The sequence below is a fragment of the Syngnathus floridae genome, chromosome 8, assembly GCF_059516105.1.
Source record: "Syngnathus floridae isolate MCC-2025c chromosome 8, RoL_Sflo_1.0, whole genome shotgun sequence".
Taxonomy (NCBI): Eukaryota; Metazoa; Chordata; class Actinopteri; order Syngnathiformes; family Syngnathidae; genus Syngnathus; species Syngnathus floridae.
This window is the reverse complement of record NC_142420.1, coordinates 13,524,552-13,533,361: the sequence shown is the minus strand read 5'-3', so window position 1 is coordinate 13,533,361 and position 8,810 is coordinate 13,524,552. Positions and strand designations below refer to the sequence as shown.

General features: G+C 46.1%; 1 pseudogene; it reads left to right on the top strand.

Annotated features, from left to right (window-relative positions):
* Window positions 1–1,255: 1,255 nt before the first annotated feature.
* LOC148394662 (5S ribosomal RNA) lies at window positions 1,256–1,374 on the top strand (annotated as a pseudogene).
* Window positions 1,375–8,810: the final 7,436 nt, after the last annotated feature.

Genomic DNA, 8,810 nt, shown 5'->3' with positions numbered 1-8,810 from the left:
CGAGTGTCATCCATAGCCTTGAAGTTCACATTTCTACCGCTAAAGGGCAGACTATGTCCATTGAAAAAATTTTCAGGGGCATTTGTGTCTATAGCAGTTGTCATCAACCAGGTCGCCCGTGAGGACCGCATGAGTCGCCCGCAGGACTGTTCTAAAATTAGCTCAAATAGCGGCACTTGTCAGTGAGCTGTATCTATTTATTTTACAGTCGAACCTCGGTTTCCGAACGTCCCGATTCTCGAACAAATCGGAATTTGAACAAAAAATTCGAGATTTTTTTGGTTCGTTTGTTGAAGAAAATTCGGAGGTCGAACCTCGTGAGATGAGCCGGGAGGACTCGAGAAAACCCGACCGCGCGGCCCGGACGCCGACTGACTCCGTAGTTAATGTATTTTCGTTACTTTGAGGATTGTATTAACCCCTAATCATGCCTCCAAAGAAAGCAAGTGGGAGCAGTAAAGCCATCCTAAAACACAAAGACGCTCCTAAAGCAATGCGACAGTGAACGCCCGGCGTGCTGCGGTTGCGCGATCGGACAAAATTAAACTCCCTGCGCACTTAGGTCCACTTAAATTCTGGAAAGTACATCAGGACTTCAGAAATATTTTCTAAATTTCAGCGACGGCTCTGTCACAATAATGCGACCAGCGTGGTGCAGTTGCGCGGTCGGCGACGCGCTACGGTTGCGCGTTCGGCGGTGCGCTGCAGTTGCGCAATCGGACGAAATTAAGCTCCTTGCACACTTAGGTCCACTTAAAATCTGGAAAGTACATCAGGACTTTAAAAATATTTTCTAAATTTCAGCGACGGCTCTGTCACAATAATTCGAACAGCGCGGTGCAGTTGCGCAGTGGGCGACGCGCTACGATTGCGCGTTCGGTGGTGCGCTGCAGTTGCGGGATCGGACAAAAATGCACAAATGAGAAAATGCTTTTAAAAAAAAAAAGGCGTTTTTTTTTAGTCTTGGAACGGACTAAAAATGTTTCTATTATTTGTAATGGGAAAAATAGATTCAGAATTCGACCGATTCGCTTCTCGAACCCCCTTCTGGAACGGATTGTGGTCGAAAACCGAGATTTGACTGTATTTTTGCTATTCTTGTTAAAATCACACTTACATGTGAACTGGTAATGAAAATAATAACACATAGTGAAAGCTAAATTAAGCAAATTGGCTATTTCAGAAGTGTGTGTCAAACTGGTAGCCCTTTGCCTTAATCAGTACCCAGGAAGTAGCTATTTTTAGGCCAACCTCAGTTTACGGCCATACTACCCTGAGAATGTCCAATCTCGTCCGATCTTAGACGCTAAACAGGGTGGGACCTGGTCAGTACTTGTATGGGAGACCGCTTGGGAATACCGGGTGCTGTAAACTTTTTTTTTTTTTTTTAAACTTACTTCAATTGTTAGAGCAAATTTTTACAGCAGCCATCGCGTATGACATTCAGAAACTGCAAGCCTAGTCTCAACTCCAACATTGAAACTAGAACCCAAGTTTGAAACCTATATTGCGAGTGTCATCCATACCCTTGTAGTTCACATTTTTACTGCTAGAGGGCAGACTATGTCCATTAAATTAAGAGCTCCCTGTGGAGTCAAATTAGTGGTCTTTATTTTTCAAAAGAACCCAACACAACACTTTGCTTGTCCATGTAGTGTTTTTCCCCTTTTCATGACATTTGATACAGAAAACAGCACATTGCGACGGCAAAGCCTCGCCTCACCTTGCCTTTCTTATCTTCACTTTTCTTATCTTATTTTAACTTAACTTAATTTATCTTAATTTATCTTAACTTCCCTTGTCGGTTTTGATGACCCAGCACACTCCCGCAGCAACATTCTGCTGCTCAGCACTAGTCATTCGTGACAACAACTTTATCGTTTTAGCCCTTAGCTCACCCAACATTGAGGACTGGTGGCAGGAAATCTTGTGGCCGCATCGCAGCCGGTACTCCTGAAGGTACGTATGGGTTGGGGGCAAAAAAGGCATTCATTTTTTCTTGTACTAACAAATCATCAGTGACATACGTACATCACCACCTGTAAATATTAAGCTTAAATATCCCTTGACCCCAGCAGTGACTACAGGTGGCAGGAAATCTCATGGCTGCACTAAAGCCAGAACTCCTGAAGGTACATGAGGGTGGGGGTAAAAAAAGGCATTCATTTTCTTTTCTACTAACAAATAATCCGTGACATATGTACATTACCACCTGTAAAAAATAATCTTGAATTAACTTTGACCCCAGCAGTGACTACAGGTGGCAGGAAATCTCATGGCCGCACTACAGCCAGAACTCCTGAGGGTAAATAGTAATTCCTTGTTGTACCAGTCTGTGTTCTAAGTTAAATATGTCCATCCATCCGTTTTCTATACCGCTTATCCCCACAGGGGTTGAGGGCGTGCTGGAGTCTATCCCAGCAGTCATCGGGCAGTAGGCGGGGGACATCCTGAACCGGTTGCCAGCCGATCGCAGGGCACACAGAGACGTACAACCATCCGCACTCGCACTCACACCTAGGGGCAATTTGGAGTGCTCAATTGGCATACATGCAAACTCCACACAGAGCGAGTCGAAGTCGAATCAGCATCCTCCTAACTGAGAGGCAGACGTGCTAACCAGTGTGCTACCGAGCCGCATTATATTAATTTGTGCAATCATTTAACTTTTAAGAATTGTGCAGTTTACTCATATTTTTCCGTTTTTTCACACGTGTACTTGCCATTGCTACTTTTCTATACTGTCTCTAACTTACTGTCTTATTTGGTTTTTACTGATGCGATAACGATTTCTGTGAAAGTTTGTCAGTTGTAATTGACTCGTGTCCGTCCCCAGCTTCTTTCCAAAGTCACCTGGAATAGGCTAAATCGATAATTTTCTATTCATTCCATGAGGAAAATTCAATTGTCATAGTCGCAATCAATACACAGGGTAACAGACAAATACAGTAGACAGATATATTGAATTGAGTTGAATTGAAAGAGGCATGTGACGTACCCAGGCATCATACGATCAAGTAGGAGAGATCAAGTTGAATAGTGGTGGTGTCTTCAATAGAAAATGTATGTTGCCTGTGATGCAAGAAGGAAAAAAAAGCACTTACAGAGAAAAACACTTCCCATTTTTCCTCCCTCTCTTTCGCTCTTGCTGCTCATTTTGGGTGTCATGTGAAAGACAGGGGAAACATAGTTCCTGCGTGGTTTACGCTAGACGTTGTTAATGAAATTAATGCAATTTAGAATGCCATTCAAAATATTGTAAGAGAATAAAAGTTTTTTTTTGCTGAGCATCCATCCATTTTCTATACCGCTTATCCCCACGGGGGTCGCAGGCGTGCTGGAGTTGGCTCCCAGCATTCATCATATTTCATTCAATTAATTTTGTCACCTTTCTGTTTAAGATATTATTTAACATCCAAGAAGTTAAAAAGTTAAAAGCACTTGGATTTGTCCAGTTTGTCATTGAAACAGGTTCAAACCTTGTGGAAGTTTTCACTTCAGTCGATCCATGCTGCAGGAAGCGTATCCTTTGGCACTACCTGGTGGACAAAACGGGAAGAAAACACACATTCTGAAATCAATGTTTCAAACATTTCAAGATTCAAGAGCTTTATAGGCCATGTCTGGGCATGCCAAACAAGGAATTTGACTTCGGTAGATCTCAGCCTATGTTCAACATTTAGGTGACTAACAACATTCAGGACATGTGCGAAAATTGACAATTATTCTCAAACATCCCCTGATCTTAAACTCCCAGGAGGGCAAGGAAAAACTCAAAACTCCTACTAGGGGAAATGAGAAATCTTGAGAAGAGACCACAGATGGGAGGATCCCTCTTCCAGGATGACCAGGCTGCAATGGATGCAGAGAGGACACATAGTACACGTTATATAGACAATTCAAAGATAAAGCGTCGCGAGCAGGATGTTATTGCACAGCAATGACTCTGAGACTCTATGAATGGTGTGAGTTCATCAGAGCGACAGCCTGGGGAAAGAAGCTGTGTCTGTGTCTGCTGGTTTTAGTGTAGAGAGCTCTATAACGCTGTCCGGAGGGGAGTAGTTCAAACAGACTGCAGCCTGGGTGAGAAGGGTCTGTAGAGATGTTACTTGCACGTTTCCTGGACAAGTACAAGTCTTGGATAGATGGGAGGTTGATTCCAATTATCTTTTCTGCAATCCTTATTGTTCGTTGCAGTCTGTGCTTGTCTTGTTTGGAGGCCGATCCAAACCAGACAGTGATGGAGATGCAGAGGACAGACTGGATGATGGCAGTGTAGAAGGTCTTCAGCAGCTCCCGTGGCAGGTTGAACTTCTTGAGCTGTCTCAGGAAGTACAGCCTCTGTTGGGCCTTCTTCCGGACAGAGTCTATGTGGCCGGTTCATTTCAGGTCCCGAGAGATTGTCGTTCCCAGGAACTTGAAGGTGTCTGTTGAGAGAATAGTATTACTGCGGATAGTGAGGGGTGGAAGTGGTGAAGGGCCTCGCCTGAAGTCCACTGTCATCTCCACGGTCTTGAGCGGGTTCAACTCCAGGTGGTTTTGGCTGCACCAGTGGACCAGCCGCTCCACCTCCTGTCTGTACGCAGTCTCATCACCGTTCTGGATCAGTCCAATGAGAGTGGTGTCGTCTGCATACTTCAGGAGCTTCACAGGAGAGTCACCTGCGGAGAAAACATTGGTGTAGCGGGAGAAGAGCAGTGGGGAGAGGACGCACACCTGAGGGGCTCCAGTATTGGTGGTCCGGGTGTCAGATGTGATGCTCCCCAGCCTCACACGCTGTCTCCTGTTGGTCAGGAAGCTGGTGATCCACTGACAGGTGGAGGCAGGCACCGCGAGCTGGATGAGCTTCTGTTGGAGGATGTCAGGAGCGATGGTGTTGAACGCCGGCCTGAAGTCCACAAACAGGATCCTGGCGTACGTTCCTGGGGTGTCCAGGTGTTGCAGGATGTAGTGCAGTCCCATGTTGACCGCATCATCCACCGACCTGTTTGCCCGGTAGGCAAACTGGAGGGGGTCAAGCAGGGGGCCCGTGACATCCTTCAGGTGGTTCAGCACTAACCTCTCGAAAGATTTCATGACCACAGATGTCAGTGCAACAGGTCTATAGTCATTCAGACCTGTGATGGCGGGCTTCTTGGCCACTGGAACGATGGTGGAGCTCTTGAAGCACGAGGGCACCTCACACAGTTCCAGGGAACGATTGAAGATCCGTGCAAAGGTGGGCGCCAGCTGCTCAGCGCAGACTTTCAAGCAGGAAGGTGACACGCCGTCTGGGCCTGGTGCCTTCCTGATCTTTTGTCTCCGGAACATTTGGCGCACTTCCTCCTCGCGGATCTAGAGTGCGGGCGCGGCCTCTGCAAGAGAGAGTTGGTGACCACGGTGATGGAGGTGTGGACAGAGCAGTTGTGGGGGGAGGTGAGTATGTAGATTGTGCTGCAGGAGGTCTCGTTGTGTGGGAGGACCGATCAAACCTGCAGTAGAACCTGTTTAGCTGGTTAGCAAGCCTTGGGCTCTCCACAGGACGTTTCTTGAAGCCCGTGTTGCTCTGCAGACCTTTCCACACTGTTGAGGGATCAGGATTGGCAGAGAGGTGTCTCTCCAGGCTCTCCCTGTAACACCTCCTGGCTTTCCTGGCCTCTCGTTTCAGTGTGTTTCTTGTCTGCTTGAACAGGTCCCGGTCACCGCTCCTGTAGGCCTCCTCCTTGACTTTGCGCAGCCTCCTGAGGTTCGGTGTAAACCAAGGTTTGTCGTTGTTGTACGTGCAGAAGGTCTTAGTCTGCACACACAGATCCTCACAAAAACTGATGTATGATGTGACAGTATCAGTGAGTTCATGCAGGTCTGAAGTTGCAGCTTCAAAAACTCTCCAATCAGTGCAGTCAAAGCAGGCTTGGAGGTCCTGCCTTGACTCCACTGTCCACTTCCTCACAGTCCTCACCACAGGCTTAGAAGTTTTTAGTTTCTGTCTGTAGGCCGGGATCAGATGAACTAGACAGTGGTCCGAGAGTCCTAAAGCTACACGAGCCACAGAGTGGTATGCATCCTTAATTACGGTGTAGCAGTGGTCCAGTGTCTGTGCCACTCTGGTGGGACACGTTATATGATGTCTGTATTTGGGGAGTTCGTGTGCGAGGTTCGCCCTGTTAAGATCACCCAGAACAATGATTAGTGAATTTGGTAGAAGTTTCTCCATGTCTGTCACCTGGTCAGCCAGCATCTGCGTGGCTTCACTCACACGTGAGTGTGGTGGAATGTAAATAGCCGCCATGACGATCGAGGAGAACTCCCGTGGTGAATAGAACGGCCGGAAGTTCATGAAAAGTGTTTCTAGGAGAGGGCTGCAAAACTATTTCAACACCATGACATCAGTACACCAACGTTAATTAATGTAGAAACGGAGACTACCTCCGCACTGCGATCTGCACGCGTTAGCCAAAACCCAGCTAACTGGGGGGTTCGTTCGCTAAGCCACGTTTCAACAAAACACAGCGCAGCAGATCTGCTGAAGTCCGTGTTCCGTGAAGTGAGGAGCAGCAGTTCGTCCATCTTGTTCGTCAGGGAGCGGACATTCGGCAGATAAATTGACGGTAGGGCAGAACGGAACCGTCTCTGCCTCAGCTTTACGAGGGCTCCGGCTCATTTTCCACGTCGCCGCCGTCGCGCTAGCTTGTATAGCACCGCTGCTCCGGCTAAAATCTCCGACAAACAGTCTGAATCAGAGAGAACAGAAGAGAAAATACCAGAAGAAGACTGACTGATATTTAACAGTGCTTCTCTAGTAAAAGTGATCCGGGATGGACAGCAGAAGACACAGAAAACACACAAAATAAGACAAAGAAACAGAGAGCGACTCACCGTGGCGGCCATCCGCGGCGCCATCATGACGGACTTTGCATTGATAACAGTCCGGATGGTCCGCTTCCTCTTTGGTCCGGAGGACACGACGTACTGTGTTTCCAAAAACAATTTGAAAAGTGGACTCATCAGACCACAAAACACTTTTCCATTGTGCATCAGTCCATTTTACATGAGCTGGGGCCCAAAGAACCCAGTAGCGTTTCTGGATGTTGTTCATAAACGGCTTTTGCTTTAATGGTAGTTTTAACCCGCACTTACTGATGTAGTGACGAACTGTATTTACTGAGTGGTTTTCTGAAGATTTCTTGAGCCCATTTGGTGATATCTTTATACACTCGTGTCGGTTTTTAAGGCAGTGCCGTCTGAGGGATCGAAGGTCACAGTCATTCAGTCTTGGTTTCCGGCCGTGGCGCTTACATGCAGTGATTACACCAGATTCTCTGAACCTTTTGATGATATTATGGACCGTAGATGTTGAAATCCATAAATTCCTTGCAATTTTGCTTTGAGAAATGTTCTTCTTAAACTGTTCAACTATTTTCTCACGCAGTTGTGGACAAAGTGGTGAACCTCGCCCCATCCTTGCTTGTGAATGACTGAGCATGTTTGGGGAGGCTCTTTTTATACCCAATCATGGTACCCACCTGTTCCCAATTAGCCTGATCAAATGGGATGTTCCAAATAGGTGTTTGATGAGCTTTTCTCAGCTTTCTCAGTATTTTTTGCCACCTTTCCCAACTTTTACTGGATGTGTTGTAGCCTTGAAATTCTAAGTTATTATTTGGCAAAAAACAATTAAGTTGATCAGGTTGAACATTAAATATAACATTGGCTCCCGGTCCATTTAAGATGTGACTTCAAGGTTCTTCTACTAACCTATAAATCACTGCATGGCTTAGCGCCTTCATATCTCGTCGACCTAGCCGTTCCTTATGTTCCGTCTCGTAACCTTCTTTCGCAAAACGCTAGTCTTTTAGTTACACCGAGGGCCAAGAAAATGTCTGCAGGTTCTAGAGCATTCTCTATTCGGGCTCCAGAGCTTTGGAATTCCCTACCAATGGATATTAGAACTACTACCTCAGTAGAAACATTTAAGACACGTTTAAAGACACATTTCTATGAGATGGCCTTTAACTAACTTGTAGTGGCTGATTCGGCCGGAGTTTATTTTGTTCTCTCTGCCCACCCCCTCCCTGGCTGGGGAGGGGGTTAGGTGGCGCAAAAGCTGACAGCGGCTATCTGGATTCTCGGGGACCAATTCAAGATGAAGAAACTGCAGCTCAACCTCCCTCAAGACACTGCCAGGACAATCAAGGGCACCTCTGACATCCATTTTTTCATTGATTTTCATATTATGTATTACTTGTGCCCTCTCTGCATCCATTACAACCTGGTGATCCCGAAAGGGGGATCCTTCCATCTGTGGTCCCTTCTCAAGGTTTCTCATTTCCCCCTGGCAGGGTTTTTTTGAGTTTTTCCTTGCCCTTTTGGGAGCTTAAGATCAGGGGATGCTTTGAGAATAATTGTCAATTTTTGGCTATGTGAAGCCCTTTGAGACTGTTTGTGATTTAGGGCTATACAAATAAACTTGACTTGACTTGACTTGACTTGTCCTTGTGGTGTATTCAATTGAATATGGGTTGAGAAGGATTTTCAAATCGTTGTATTTTGTTTTTATTTACATTTTACACAATTTTCAACTTCAACGAAATCCGATTTGTATGTCAGTATAGGGGACTCGAAAGTAGGCCCGTTTCACAGCTCTTCTTGCTTGATCTACCAACGGCCACTGTCATTTTCGCTCCTCCAAGTCTTCTTTCGGTAACATCTCTGCAAAGCCTATGCCTTCCCAGTTGCAAATCACAGAACCTTTAGTTCTCCGCCACACCTCATCTCTTACGTCTCTGTGCAAATAGAATAACAGCTTGCCTTGTGCGGTTGTCTCCTTTTTT